General features: G+C 43.4%; 1 pseudogene; it reads right to left on the bottom strand.

Annotated features, from left to right (window-relative positions):
- The window catches only part of LOC110529202, a 162,296-nt pseudogene that overhangs the window by 31,726 nt on the left and 113,780 nt on the right, over positions 1-16,790 (bottom strand).

Genomic DNA, 16,790 nt, shown 5'->3' with positions numbered 1-16,790 from the left:
AATTCACCCAACTTATTGTGGGAAGCTTGTGGGAGGCTAACCAAAATGTTTGACCCAAGTTAAACAATTTAGAGGCAATGCTACCTAATACTAATTGAGGGTATGTAAACGTCTGACCCACTGGGAATGTGGTGAAAGAAATCAAAGCTGAAATAAATCATTCTCTCTGCTATTATTCTGACATTTCACATTCTTAAAATAAAGTGGTGATCCTAACTGACCTAAGACAGGACATTTTTACTAGGATTATGAAAATTGTGGAATTGTGAAAAACTGAGTTTAAATGTATTTGGCTAAGGTGTATGTAAACGTCTGACCTCAACTGTAGCAGGGATGGTCCATGCTGGCGAGGCTGGGGGAGAAAGGTTCCCTGCTGACACTAATCATGTCACCCACGGTGAGGAGCCACAACATGCCAGCCCACTCTGATTGTACCGCCTTCTCCAGAACCCATCCTCCATCCCTATTAATTAGGCCTTTACATGGCAACACTGCTCCAGCGCTCTACGCCGACCAGGCCCTTTATTAACAGAATCCTCTTCCAATTTCAACCCATTAGAAAATGTTACAAAACAATGGCGTCTAATCACAGAGCAGAGGACACAGCACTGAGCTGATTTCCACAACATCCTGACGCTCTGGCCTTTACGACACTGAATCAGTGCTCTGCAGCAGTACAGCAGGAATGTCATTTAGATGTGCTAGTTTATGGGAGAATCTTATGTTATATGAATGTAGACAAATGTACTGTACCTTCTGCAGCCAGTAGGTTGTTCTTGATGAATAGTTCCAGGTCTTTGGCTCTTTTGTGGATTCTCTCAGCATCGTCATCTGTTTGCTCGCCGTCTGCCGACACTTTGGTCACCTGGGAGAGAACACACACACATTCAATCAGTTGGATGGACAAACCAAAGCAGGATGGGCCAGTGTTCAGAGTGTTTATTCAAGATGCACAATTCCCACTGGGCACATGCTGGTTGAATCAACTTTTGCTATATTGTCAGTTCAATGAAATTACGTTGAACCAACATGAAATAGAAGTTAAATTGTGTTCATACCGTTGCTACTTTCTGTTGTTATCATCTATGCATATTGACTTTAATAACTCTACCTACATGTACATATAACCTCAACTAACCGGTGCTCTGCACATGGACTCTGTACCTGTACCCCCCTGTATATAGCCTCGCTAATGTCATTTTACTGCAGCTCTTTAATTACTTGTTTATTTGTATTTCTTATTCTTATCCATATTTCTTTTAAACTGCATTGTTGATTAGGGGCTCGTAAGCAAGCATTTCACTGTAAGGTCTACACCTTTTGTATTCGGCGCATGTGACTATTACAACTTGATTTTATTTTATTTGAAATTGTGCCTAGTGTGTTAACTGCACGTTTCCAATCCGGAATCCTGTGGCCCCCAATGGTCTAAGGGACAGCCTCAGAGTGACTGGTCCAAACAATCTATTTCAGAACCAGCAGTCAGAGTTGATTTAGACCATTCATAAATGCTAAATTAAGTTCAATAGCTAAGTACTGTGTGTTCGAATCAAAAGAGACAACCTAGTACATACACAAAGAACCAATGTCAATGAAAATATATGGATTTCTTACAATAACCAAGGCTTCGAAAGAAAATATACATCTTTGTTCTGCAGCAAGGAACAAAACAACAAGGTCAGGATTATAGAATGAGTGAATCACAAAATGGACTAGCTGTGCTTACGTAAGGACTAAACCAAACAACCTAACATTAAATGTCAATGTCAGAATGTGTTTTCTTGTCAGAGAAATGAGAAGTAAAGATGTCTTTTAGACAGTGGGTTGTTTTGGTAACAGAGCTATCTTTCTGCAACAGAACATTCTACCGTACCAGTCAAAAGTTTGGACACACCTACTCATTCCAGGGTTTTTCTTTATTATTACTATTTTCTACATTTTTTTTATTTAACTAGGCAAGTCAATTAAGAACAAATTCTTATTTTTAATGACGGCCTAGGGACAGTGGGTTAACTGCCTGTTCAGGGGTAGAATGACAGATTTGTACCTTGTCAGCTCAGCGGTTTGAACTTGCAACCTTCCAGTTACAAGTCCAACGCTCTAACCACTAGGCTACCCTGCCGCCCCAATTATTGTACATTCTACATTGTATTCTACATTGTAGAATAATAGTGAAGACTTCAAAACTATGAAATAACACATATGGAATCACGTAGTAACCAAAAAAAGTGTTAAACAAATCAAAATATATTTTATATTTAAAATTCTTCAATGTAGCCACCCTTTGCCTTGATGACAGCTTTGCACACTTTTGGCATTCTCTCAACCAGCTTCATGAAGTAGATACCTGGAATGCATTTCATTAACAAGTATGCCTTGTTAAAAGTTAATTTGTGGAATTTCTTTCCTTATTGATGTGTTTGAGCCAATCAGTTGTGTTGTGACAAGGTAGGGGTGGTATACAGAAGATAGTTCTAGTTGGTAAAGTCCATATTATGGCAAGAACAGCTCAAAGAAAGCAAAGAGAAACGACAGTCCATTATTACTTCAGGACATGAAGGTCAGTCAAAACAGAACATTCCAAGAACTTTGAAAGTTTCTTCAAGTGCAGTCGCAAAACCCTCAAGCGCCATGATGATACTGGCTCTCATGAGGACCGCCACAGGAAAGGAAGACCCAGAGTTACCTCTGCTGCAGAGGATAAGTTCATTAGAGTTAACTGCACCTCAGATTGCTGCCAAAATAAATAAATGCTTCATAGAGTTCAAGTAAAAGACACATCTCATCTGAATCAGGCCTTCATGGTCGAATTGCTGTAAAGAAACCACTACTAAAGGACACCAATAAGAAGAGACCTGCTTGGGCCAAGAAACACAACTAATGGACATTAGACCGGTGGAAATGAGTCCAAATTTTAGATTTTTGGTTCCAACCACCGTGTCTTTGTGAGATACAGAGTAGGTGAACGAATGATCTCTGCATGTGCGGTTCCCACCGTGGAGCATGGAGGAGGAGGTATGATGGTGTGAGGCTGCTTTGCTGGTGACACTGTCAGTGATTTATTTAAAATTCAAGGCACATTTAACCAGCATGGCTACCACAGCATGCTGCAGCGATACGCCATCCCATCTGGTTTGAGCTTATTGGGACTGTCATTTGTTTTTTAACAGGACAATAACCCGAAACACACCTCCAGGCTGTGCAAGGGCTATTTAACCAGTAGGTTGTCACCAGGCTGCCTAGGTTACTGCCGGCCAGCTGCAGGCGCCTCTCCAGCGAATTATGTGGCGAGAGCATGTGCTGTGGGGACATACACACATACACACGCAGAGGGGAGAGAGTCCGAGTGGGGTACTGTGCCGAAAGGTCATCTACCATTAAATCACCACAGTTCTGGCAGGCGAGGTGTGTGTGAGCAGACCCTCGATTCCCTGTATTTAACTTTGCACCCCAGCCCAATTCATCAGTGTTATGCCAATAGGCCCCCTGCCATATATCTCCTCACAGACTTACAAACAGCAGAGCACCAGAGACTGCATAAGGGCATCTAGCTCAGTGGACTCTAAAAGCCCAGCCTGAGCCAATGATCTGGCTTTCCACAAGAGGGGAGCAGTCAAGTGATATCTTCATTGGCCCCCCTCAGGATGCCCTTTAGTAATAATCTGCATCTTTGTTGTGTCTTATATCTCCAGTTCCATCTCCTCTGCTTTCCAAGGATTTGGGGAAAATTCCCTTTTGTTATCAACAAGTTTAAAGGCTGCTGTGTGTGTAATATATCACTGCTACAGATTCTGGTGATTGTGTCTTTGTTCTTGCATGAGAGGGAGAGGTGGCTAAACGGAGTGGAGCTATGGTGTCGTCTGGAGTGGATTTGAGGAGTGAAGCCGCGGTGTGTGACGGGCTCTACGTCTCCCACAGAGACACTAACAGCTGAGAGATATTAACACAGCATCTTGTCCAGGTGGGTAACTTAATCACGACTGATTCTGTTCATCTTAGCAAAATCCACGTTTTTTTTTATATATCAGCTTAGAATCTTTATCTTTAAAATCGAATAATCATATAATTGTTAAAAACAGAAATAATGTAGTACTCTCCTTGCAGAGAACACAAAGGGAAGTGTTTGGGTGCCTTCTATTCACCTTGAGTTACTCTGTCATGTTCTCAAACTGGTAGAGGACTTTGTATGGCAGTGGTAGAGGGGTGGTGAGGTTGATACTGGTGATAATACGATGCAATCTTTGCATATTACTAATGAAGAGCCCAGAACAGTCACACACACACACACACACACACACACACACACACACATACACACACACACACACACACACACACACACACACACACACACACACACACACACACACACACACACACACACACACACACACACACACACACACACACACACACACACACACACACACACACACACACACACACACCACCCTACTGGGGGTCAAGGGGTCAACCCCAAGGGCATGGGGGTGCTAATGGTAGCTTGTTGCCTGGCAACATCTCTACCAGGGGGGCATTACTGTATTTACAAGGGCGACTGTGTTGTCACCCGAGGAGGGGGCACAGCCTGAGAGAAGTGCTTTGTGAGGGACATGGTGGAACGGGTTGAGCCCCAGCTTCTTCCTCCTTCACCCTGTTAAGTTTAGTTTCATACCATTCCCCCACACACACCAGTGCTCCCTCAAAAGACACAATCGCTCTTTGAAAACACTTCAAGATAGCCGTCCTTGGTCCTCTACTCTTTAGGCTTTGGAGAATCCTGGAGTTTTTTTGCTGGTTTGAGATTAAACAGGAGCGGCACCGGGTGAAGGGATCTCAAGCGTGAAATTTAACATAGAGTGTGAAACGGCTTTTGGCAGCCCATTATGAGTGTTCAACATGCCACAAGCAATAGGAAAGCAAAACACACACTTGCGGGCACAGTACACACACACACACACACACAAAACAAACCATGTGTAGACTTGTCATGTCCTTCCAGTTTCTCCTGAATAAATGAACATGTTTTTTACAGACCCACTGTTACAGAGGAAGGCCTGACAATCCACACAGAAAGAGGGCACACATCCTGTGTGTCTTTTCCAGGGTCGTATTCATTAGTCGGATTACTCCAAAAATAAAATATTTATATTGTTCTAAGTTTCTATTGGACGAATAGGTCCCTCCGTATTTTGGTCCGTTTGCTTCCTAGAGTAAACGGTATACTGGTTATTTTTGCATCAGACTAAATGTTTTGCTACGGAATCCGACTAATGAATACACCCCAGGTTGAGAATCCTAAAGTGGAGGAAGAATGGCACCAAGCAAGCTCAAACCTGCATCTCTCGAATATAAACCTACGTCTTCCAAATATAAACTTGGTCCTCGCAAATATAAAAAAACGACTGATTCTGAGTACTTTTTTCCTCTTGTTAATAGTGACCATGGAGGGATTGACACGGAGTTTGAAGGAGTTGAAGAGAATGAAGTATTAAATTAAGGAGCGGCTTCGGTGTCTGAAGAGTGGGAAGACCTGTCCACGATGATTCTTTGTTGATTGAAGTATGGTTGAAGGTTAAAAAAAAGTAAATCATGGAGTTGTCTGACCCGTATGATGTTTTGATTTGGAGTTTCTCCCTTCTCGGGCAATGTTATCATATGTTAGCTACACAGTCAAAGTATTCATGCCTACTGTGCTGCAAGGATTTCACTGCCAGATATTTGGTCATGAAGCATCAGTTTGTAGGAAGGAGCAGCCTAGATGTGCCAGATGTGAGGGTTTTCATTACGTGGAGACATGCCTGGAGGACAAACCCAGTCAGTGTAGTAACTCCAAAGGTAATCATGAAGCCAGGTCTTCAGAGTGCCCAATAAAAGGGAAACAGATACAGGTAACTAAAGTCAGAATAAGACAGGGTTCCCCCAGCCACATTAGGTATGCAGTGCAGTGAAAAGGGTTGTGGAGGACCGGGAGGGAATGCTCTCCCCGCCGCTACAGAAGGACCAACGGCAACAGTGAATGTTCCCATTACAACTTTTGGTCCCCAGAAAATGTGCTTTGACAAATGAAGATTCCTGGCTTCATCACGATGGTTGTGAATTGTGCTGTGCAAGTAGAACACAGGCCACAGAAAATTGGCATTGTTGTGAAAGCAGCTGACATTTTTATGGAAGTTCGAGACATATCTGTGAACCTACAGGAAATGTTGCCAGTAGAAGTGCCGGTCTCCCAGGCCCGAAGAAGGATTAATCCCACCGGATCTATCTGTATTATGGATAGTGGGATAGGGGTGGGTGCTGATTATGTAGTTTAGGGCGGGTTTTTAGTTTTTTTGGTTTCTTCCAATATATATTTTTGTTCATCTGAGTGAGTCTTGCACTCATACAGTACCTTTGAGAGGCATCAATACACTTAAAAATCCACTAGAAGAAGAAGACTACTTTCACCCGCTATTGCGCCGCCGCCCTAACAAGCAGCACACTTTTTGTGGCTTGCCTTGCACCAATCAAGGAAGGGAATGAGGCCTACCTAGCTAGCTAATTTCCCGCCGTTTGACGATGAACTCTTCACGACAAATTACGGTAATATAATGTCCAGTAAAATGTTGCCATTAAAAATGATTTCTTTATTTTTCTCACCAATTTCAAACTTGACTCATCGCTGCAACTGCCCGAAGGGTAGGTGAAGGTCGAGTCATGCATCCTCCAAAACATGACCCATCAAACTGTGCTTCTTAACACCCACCCCCTTGACCTGGAAGCCAGCCGCACAAATGTGACGATCGAGGTCAGCCTGCAGGCGCCTGTCCGCCACAAGAGAGCGATGAGCTAAGTAAAGCCCCCCCAGCCAAACCCTCGCCTAACCCGGACGACGCTGGGCCAATTGTGCGCTGCCCTAGGGTCTCCCGATCACGTCCGGTTGTGACACTCGGGAGGCCTGCCATTACATTTGGATAAACGGAAGGAGTTCCTGAGCAGCAATGTCGATTATCGACTTTAGTTATAGTCCAAGAGTGTTGTTGTGGAGCACCATACAATCTGCATTCACCTCCAAAAGATGAGGCATGATGAGGCATGATCATTGAGCGCTCAGTGAGCACTGTAGCAAGTGCGAGCAGCGATGGCATCATCACGTCATCCAGAAGCATGACAGACATTGGATGAATACTACATGTTCATATCTTAGGCTGTGAGTGATGGAAAAAAACGGCCTTGAAGACAATTACTGGAATAATTCAATGGATATTTTTGTCACAAAGGTGATAACGAAAGTGTCTTTTTAGGAATTTTTAAATTGTACTTCTCTGTGGGGCCATCTATTGGATTGTCCTTCGGCCTCGGCTTCAGCTACAGTGCAGTACCAAAAGTGAGCACAGTGGAAAGCGTGCTTCCAGGCCAGAACCCTGGCCCCCTGGGCATGATCCCTTTGGCTTTGGCTCAAAGGAAACCTTTGGAGGAAACCACCAAAACAACTGTTATGACTGCACGTGAGGATCACAATGGGTCAGATCAGCTTGGAAATGGCTGACACTCACCAGACCCTCTCCCATCCGCAAAGGGGGGGAGGAGGGAACTGTGGGGTTTTTGACATCTTCACACACTGGTCGTAAATTCTATGCAGCAGAGAACTCTTGCTCCTTGTATCAACCAATGAGGCTTCTACTGTGGTGTGGGGCTGAATAAGAGTTGAATGAGTCAGGTTACTGGCAGAGAGCCATTTCCTGGTCACACGCATTTCACATGATATCGACCTGCGTTCCATGGCTTCTTTAGACACAAAGGAATTCTCCGGTTGGAACTTTATTGAAGATTTATGATAACAACATCCTAAAGATTGATTCTATACTTAGTTTGAAATGTTTCTTCGACCTGTAATATAACTTTTTGAAGTTTTTGTCCGAAGTTATGCTGAACCTGCACAAGCGTTTGGATATGTGTACCTAAAGCCCTAACAAAAGTAGCTACTTGGACATAAATAATGGACATTAGCGAACAAATCAAGCATTTATTGTGGAACAAGGATTCCTGGGAGTGCATTCTGATGAAGATCATCAAAGGTAAGGGAATATTTATCATGTGATTTCTGGTTTCTGTTGACTCCAACATGGCAGATAATTTTATTTATTTTCTGAGCGCCGTCTCAGATTACTGCATGGTTTGCTTTTTCAGTAAAGTTTTTTTTAAATCTGACACAGCGGTTGCATTATTAAGGAGAGGTATGTCTATAATTCCATGTGTATGACTTGTATTATTATCTACATTTATGATGAGTATTTCTGTTGAATCGATGTGGCTATGCAAAATCACTGGATGTTTTTGGAACTAGTGAACATAATGCGCCAATGTAAACTCAGATTTTTTTATATAAATATGAAATTTATCAAACAAAAAATACATGTATTGTGTAACATGAAGTCCTATGAGTGTCATCTGATGAAGATAATCAAAGGTTAGTGATTAATTTTATCTCTATTTGTGCTTTTTGTGACTCCTCTCTTTGTCTGGAAAAATGGCTGTGTTTTTCTGTGGCTTGGTGGTGGCCTAACATAATCATTTGTGGTGCTTTCGCTGTAAAGCCTATTTGAAATCGGACACTGTGGTGGTATTAAAAACAAGGTTACCTTTAAAACGGTATAAGATACATGTATGTTTGAGGAATTGTAATTATGAGATTTCTGTTGTTTTGAATTTGACGTTTTCACTGGCTATTGTCATATCGATCCCGTTAACGGGATTGCAGCCATAAGAAGTTTTTAAGATAGGAATGTAATTTTAGGAGTCATAAGAGATAACTTCTAATCATATCCTTTGCACATTAAGTAGCCACGCCCCAAGTAAGGTCAGAAGAGCGTGTCAGACGGACGGAGCGGTCCCCTTTGGCCAGAGTGCATAAAAGGACTGGCTAAGAATTAACATATTAGACCAGAAAGACGTGAGACCGTGGTCCACATGTTGAAATGGTTAGAAACTCTGAAACTCTCAACACGAGGTGAAGAAAATGAACTTACCAGACCAGGACACCGCCAGTCTGCAAATGCGTGTGTAAAGTGGTTTGGAACTTTGACTATCTACCCAATGAAGAGGAGAAGAAAACTCCCCTTTCTAACAATCACTGGTACGGCTGTTTCAGACAATCACTGGTACGTCTGTTCTTAGGAAACAGCCCATTGGACACTGGACAACTAAGAAGGACATTGTGACCTCTGGTGGACAATCAGTGCATGTACTGTACAAGTAGCCAACAGGAAAGGCTCACCGAAACAACTTTCCAAGAGGGCTTGGTTCCGACCGAGATAAATGACAAACGAACGGCATTCAACGCGTAAATACATTAATTATTTTCTTATTCCAAACAGGTGGCAGTTCGTGTACAAGGTATATGATTAATGTGAGGACAGTCATAGAATGTATCCACGATAAAATAAAATTTCCTTTTTCTCTATCTCTCTATTCTCACCACCCCCTTCTCCATCGCTGTGTAATAAGCCGTCATATCTTGTCAGTACACTAGGGTCCTTTGTCTCATATAAGTGTGTATGTGTATTCTGTGTTATTATTTAGATAGCTAGCAAATAAATAATTGAACACATTTTGTGTAGTGCTGAATCAAAAGTCAAGCTGTGGTTCTTGCGGGTCCAAGGAGTATTCGCTGTTCAGAATGAGACTGATATGAGGTAATGATTAATACGTGACTGTTATCGATATATAACTTATATATCTTTTCGAGTTTAATTTGGGAAATGGTAACTCGTTAAACAACTTCTTCCGTGGTGCCCCAAATCCTAATGAGTTAATTGATACATAAATATTGTTAAATAAATATCAGTCATCAGATTAACGAAAGTCAAGTCACGACACAACTAAACATGAAAAAACAATGATACACAACATGCAACAATTTAAACAATTTTACAGAGCTACAGTTCATATAAGGAAATCAGTCAACTTAAATTCATTAATTAGGCCCTAATCTATGGATTTCATATGACTGGGAATACAGATATGCATCTGTTGGTCACAGATACATTAAAAACAATTGACCTCACAATGGGCCTCAGGATCTTGTCATGGTATCTCTGTGCATTCAAATTGCACTCTGTTTACAACATATACTTTAGCAAACCGCTCGCCCACACAACGCCATATATGTGGTCTGCGGTTGTGAGGCTGGTTGGATGTATTGTCAAATTCTCTAAAACGACGTTGTAAGCGGCTTATGGTAGAGAAATTAACATTACATTCTCTAGCAACAGCTTTGGTGGACATTCCTGCAGTCAGCATGCCAATTGCACGCTGCCTCAAAACTTGTTGTGTGACAAAACTGCATATTTTAGTGGCTTTTTATTGTCCCCCGCACAAGGTGCACCTATTTAATGATATCTGCTTCCTGATATGCCACACCTGTCAGGTGGATGGATTATCTTGGCAATCGAGAAAAATACTCACTAACAGGGATGTTAACAAATTCGTGCACAACATTTTAGAGAAATAAACACGTTTAACAGACACAACCCATAGAGGAGCACCCAATTCCCAAAAGGTGGCTTGACTATGACGTAAAGAAGAGAAGGTGAACACTAGACATCAAAAAATTAAAATAGGTGTGCAACGTTCGGTAGCTAGGCAAGTGGGGTATGGAGATAACATGTAAACACAGCTAAAAAAAACAAAAGCAAACAACAACAAAAAAAACACAGAGCTAGCTAGGTAGCTAGGTAGCTAGGTAGCTAGGTAGCTAGCAGTCAAGTGCGATATGTAGGCTTATAAATACATATTACAGCCTATCTTCAATATTAACCATGAAATCACTACAAAGTTGTTTGAATTCAATAAACCTAGCAAATAAAGGGAAATTATGTTATTCCTCAAGTAGCTAGGCAGTTTTACAACTGTCCCCAAAACAATTTTCTTCCACTTAAGACTCACAACAAAGGTGATTTAGGGGTCTAAAATCTAAAATAGGATTAGTCTACAATATTGAACGAACATAAAAAACAACAAAGAGAGCTCTACTCAGAAACCTTGCTGATTTTTTTCTGTACTAGTAGTTTTGTGTGTGTGTGTGTATTGAAAACAGTGCATTAGTAAGTCATATTAGTGTACGTACACATGATCCCAGAGGGCCCACATACATGCCTCTTCATGCATTGACTACAGGTGCGTCCAGTGGCCCCGGGGCGGCAGCGGCACTGGCCTGAGCGGAGGTCACACGGTTGGGGCCCCGCCTGGGGCACGGAGGTCGCTGTGGTAACCCGTGGCACATCTAGAGGAGCAAAAACCATGTTTAGAGTAGATAACTAACAGTAAGTGATGTTCTGTTAGCAATGTGGGATAGCAAAGTCACTGATGAGGTGAGTTCAGTTAAAATACAATTCACAAAGAGCCTTGTGGGTTTTGTATGTTCAGTAGAGAGTTCTTACCTCTCATAGTACTTTCCCACATGGCCCTCAGGGCAGGCAACACAGTGGTAGTCATTCAATCCCTCTGTCACACTCGAAGGGCTGAAACTAAAAGAAAGAGAGCTCCATATGAGAACTGATGTTATTTTACATTAGTAGAGCCATTCAACTGTGCCTCTGTGACTTACTTGTTCTCATGTTTGGTGAGGGGGCAGGCACAGGGCTTGCAGTCGCCGGGTCTGCCCCTCAATACACCATAGTATCCTGGGGCAAAGCACTCACACCTGTCCCCCTCTGTGTTGTGCTGGCAGTTCTGTAGAGAAGACACACTAATATCAGTTCCACATTCCCAACCATTCACTCTGATGGATGATTCACTTAAAATGAATTCACACCTTCAGAATCTAACTCAACTAAACACAGTGGTTGTCGGGGTGGAGGGTGCATGTGTCTTAACTGTTGTTTTGAAGTGAGGGCCCTTCCAGAGCCTGAGCCAAACTGCCAATTCAGAGCAGAAACACTAATCAGTCAGCAGAAGTTGCGGCCTACTGAGCCGGGGTATTCAAAAGAGTTTCATTAACTTCCTGTGTACCTCAATTACCCAAATTACGCTGTACAAACCCATTTAACATTTTCAATTTGCCGGCTCCGTAAAATGCAAATTATATTGTTATTAGCACAAATGCAAATGAAAGCTGGGATTGAGTTTCAGTTCCAGCCTATAACATGAGGCAAGACAGGCTTCTACGTGCTCTAGGGGATGATTTGGGAAGCAGAGAATAAGGTTGGTTTTATCTTGACCAAAGGACCTTACATCTGAAGGGCACATTATGCTCTGTATTAAATGACATGGACTGCTCTCTATTGCTACATTGTTATTAGCATTTACCAGTCAAATCTATTCCAGGCACTACACTATGTTCTACTTCCTGGTGCCACTGGACTATGTAGCCTATCAACTGGCTTCTGAACAAATGTGCTGATCCTCTACTCTTATGGGTGCAGTCACACGGCAGCCTGCCAACTATTGCCAACGGCACTGTCCTCTTCAGGTCACAGGGACGTTGTCAAGCGCTTACCTGGCAGATGGATGTCTCCGGGTCACAGGCCTCATTGTGCCGGGCACTACACACAGCTCCCAATGTCTGCTCTGGAGGCCGCGCCACCGCTACGGGCAGATAGACGGTACAACCCGGCCACACATTCCTGCCGATGGGCGAAACACAGACAGACGGTTACCGGTTAGGCTGTTACACCCCCCCCCCCCACACCCCCCCACTCGTGGGAGTCCCGGGCTCCTATGGAGCTCCAACGAGACATACTCACTGAGAATTAATCGGGTCAATTTGAGGCGCCATCTGTTCCCCGCAAACACGTTAAACGCCTGTTTAAAAATACTTTATTAACTATGTGGCAGCTTCAAATTATTGCCATCTGTCTGGTTTTCTTACAGCCACATTTATGAGGGATCCAGTAGGAGACACATCAGTAACACTCAGGTCTGGATGGAGGTTGTCGTAGTAACACAACAAGAGTTCATTAGGAGTGGAGTAGAGACGCACTAAAGAATGGAGGAGCACGAGGTGTCTGGACGGAGGTGGGAGAAAGAGGGGGAGAGCTAGCAGTTTTGATGAGAAGGATGTGAACTGTTTCTAACAGGTGTTTCAGCCTGACTCCACGGCTGTGGATCTGATTGGACCGTGACTGACTCACACACACACACACACACACACACACACACACACACACACACACACACACACACACAGCCCTCTCTGGTCGCCATGGGTGATGATATGATGGGAGACACACATACACAGCCCTCTCTGATGGATGACCCTGTCGCCATGGCTGATGGTCTGATGGGAGACGCACATACACAGCCCTCTCTGATGGATGACCCTGTCACCAGGGCTGATGGTCTGATGGGAGACACACACACAGCCCTATCTGATGGATGACCCTGTCACCAGGGCTGATGGTCTGATGGGAGACACAGACACACAGCAGGTGGTGTGGCTAGCTAGCCTACCTCGCAGGACAGTCTGGAGTAGCCCAGGGGGCAGTCACACTTCTCTACCTGGTGAGCCCACTCACTTTCCATGGACGGCCTTCCCTCCTCTGCCACCTCCATAGAAATCCTGGGTTTAGTGGAGAGAGAGAGGGAGAGAGAGAAAGGAAGAGAAAGGGAGAGAGAGACAGCCATGTGAGCCAATGGCAACAATCCAAAGCTTTTCCATGGACATTCTGCATTCTCTTCTCTATGCTTAAAATATGCTATTATGCTATTGCCCCTAGTTCATTACATGGATTGAACAGGTCAGTGTTGAAGGCAGAGGGTGATCCATGTTAACATGACATGATTAAGCTGGCAGTGATACTGAAATGAAGAGTGTAAAGTAAACAGTCAATGCCTTAGCTCTCTATCAGTGGTTGTCTCAGTTTAGCCCATCATGTGTTCAGAGACAGAGAGGAGAGCTCACCTGCTATGTCTCATCATGTTCCCATGGGAACTCTGAATGAGGACGTAGTCAACATAAAACAGCACGTCCATAAAGTCCTCCATTGTCATGACATTCTTGTCTTTGTACTTCTACTCTTTTTGAAAAACATAACATGTTCATAACATCACTTCAGTGTCAATTTATCATTACTGTATCTTTAGAGGTTAAAATCTAGCTTTGAAAAGCTATTGGGAAAAAGACAAGAGATGCATTGGCATGGCATCCATCACAAAGGCCCATAATTGTTTTAACAACACAAGCGAGTCTCAGTGTCAAATAGATAATAACTGCATTTTAAGAGGTTAGGAAACAGTAATGACAACAAGAGATCCAGCATGTAAGCCCAGGTCCTTACCTCTGTCATGTTGATCTCATGACGGGTGGGTTGTCCAATCTGCAGGCCCTGCATGTGGCGGACCATCACCTTGTTTCTGTTGGACACTCCCTTTATGATGACCTGGGGTTCGTAGGAGGTGCGGCCTGTCTCGTCACGCTCCTCAAAGTAGATGGCGTACTTCAGCTTGCCGCCATAGGCTGTGATCTGAAAAGGAGAAACCATCCAAGTAACTTGTTAGTACAATACTCATCTCTGAACAGAATATAGTCAACTCCTGATACGCGCAAGTTGGATAGTGTTTTAAAGCAGCAATGTTCACCAGTTCTCAATTCAAACACCTGAATCAGTCCCAAGCAATTATACAGTATATGTCAGCGGTCGATTGTACACTTCTTATCAACTTGTTAAATCATTTTGAGAGGAGGGTGCCCTCACCATGGACGCCTGGAACTGTTCAGGTAGTCTCCAGTAGTAGGTTTTGGTCAACTTCTGGGTGACCAGGTCAGCGTTAGCGATGATCTCTGGGTGCTGGAAGGTCACTCCACGTGTGGTCTCCTGCTGGTTGTCTCTGTCCACTAGGGGCAGCTTGGTCTGTTCTGGTTTCAGGGACAACTGCAGCAACACAGAGACAACAAACAAACAGCATCACTTATAAATGTCACACAAAATACACAGATAATGGGATGTATTTGAGAAGGTCTTTTCCAAGGATTCGAAGTGCTTATGTTGCAAGTGGATTATGCAAAGGGTATTTCAAAAGAGAAACAGCCTCTGTGACATTGGACAAATCTATTCTCCAATACCACACCAGGACTCAGCCTCTCACATAGTCGTAGATTAAATGCATTTCACATCCTGAGGCCAGAGACATGTTTCACTGGGCAAATAGAGCATGAATATCTTTAAGAAGCCACTCCTGTACAGTAGGCTATGCCTCTGAGACCCTGTTTTAAAGACGTCCTCCAGCGATTTGTGAACTTTTACTGTTGAAAAGCGATATCCCAAGTATAAATACAGTCAAGTAAACACACAAAAGGGTAAAAAAATAAATGTTTTGAGCAAAATAGTGTTTTTTAGACTCCTCCTTACCACTCCCATCTAAATATCTAGGGTAGGGCTCACTAAAGGCTCCAGAGGGGCTGTGCCCCTCACCTCACCATGCAATCACACGACTCACTGACTTAGAGAAAAGCTCCTGCCTTCCAATAAATGAGGGAGAGGATTCTCAACTGGCTCTCTTTTTACTCATAGTCTTATAGCAAACAAACTTAGATTAACTTTGGGACGGCAACCTTTATTTAAGTTGTTTGTCGTTTCCATTTATATGAAAGAAGGGTCCCTCTGCCAATGTCCTCAGCCACGGTCTCCATGGTTACAGCGGGCGGAGAGTTATCAGGTCTGTGGCGCACTGGCAGGAAATCCTTATTAAAACAAACATGGAAGCTACAACTCCCAGACTCTGCCTGCTTTCAAGCCCCCTATACCTCCCTGGTACCAGGCTAGCCTCCTGTTTGTGCCTGGTCCCCCTGATTCTCTCTACGTCCCATAAATTACAGTAAAATAAGATGAGGAATAAATACCTGGCCAGGAATGAAGAATGGAGGAGAACCACTCTCATGTAAATACAAATTGTTGCTTATCCAGAGCAACTTACAGTAGGGAGTGTATACATTTTTGTATTGGTCCCTCTTGGGAATCGAACCCACAACCCTGGCGTTGCAAGCACCATTCTCTACCAACTGAGCCACACAGTACACGTAGTTCAAGATATGTGTGTGTGCACACACGTGTGTGTGTGTGTTGTGTGATGTATTTGAGTGCACACACAAATACTGTACCTCAGTCTGTGCCTGTGAGTGGGTGGACTTGCATGTGATAGGGGATGCAGTACATGTATGCTGTGTGTGCATTTCTGTCACATTTCTTCATGACTCGACTTGCCCACATGCGGATGAGGCCCTGTGCCTCACTGCAGTTGCTGGTCATACCAAAGCAGTAACACTGACTGCAGCCCAGTGGGTTCCTGGTGCTCACGCCAAACGTCCCCAACTTACACCTGTCACACTTCAGGCCCTGTATATTTGCCTGGGACACAACACACAGACACTCAGCAATAAGACTGCTATTTGTAGTCCAAAATGGCTGGTCATTATTGTCAAATACATAGCAGGTACAGTATTATTGCAGTTTTCAGTAGAGTACACATAAGACCTGAATACAAAACACATCTGAATAGATTTGCAAACATATTACAGGCCTAGGGAGATATCTGATTTAAGACAGAGCCAAGCTATAAATAACTGTGACAGTAATCTCTTGTTCTCTTCACCTTACCCTGCTCTATATTGATCAAAGAAGATTCTATTCAGAAGAATACCAAGGCAGCCATTTCAATAGGTAGAGTAGGTGCATTTCAACGGGGCTCACATGTCACCGAGGAGGAATGATAAGGGGCATACCCCCACATACAGCAGACAGAAACAGTGACAGTCCTGATAAGGGTGTATTTTATATGAAAAATTTCCCTTCGATCTTATCTGATGCTTCCCT

The sequence above is a fragment of the Oncorhynchus mykiss genome, chromosome 8 (genome assembly GCF_013265735.2).
Source record: "Oncorhynchus mykiss isolate Arlee chromosome 8, USDA_OmykA_1.1, whole genome shotgun sequence".
NCBI lineage: Eukaryota > Metazoa > Chordata > Actinopteri > Salmoniformes > Salmonidae > Oncorhynchus > Oncorhynchus mykiss.
Note: the sequence above shows the minus strand (reverse complement) of the source record. Positions and strands in the feature narration are given on the sequence as shown.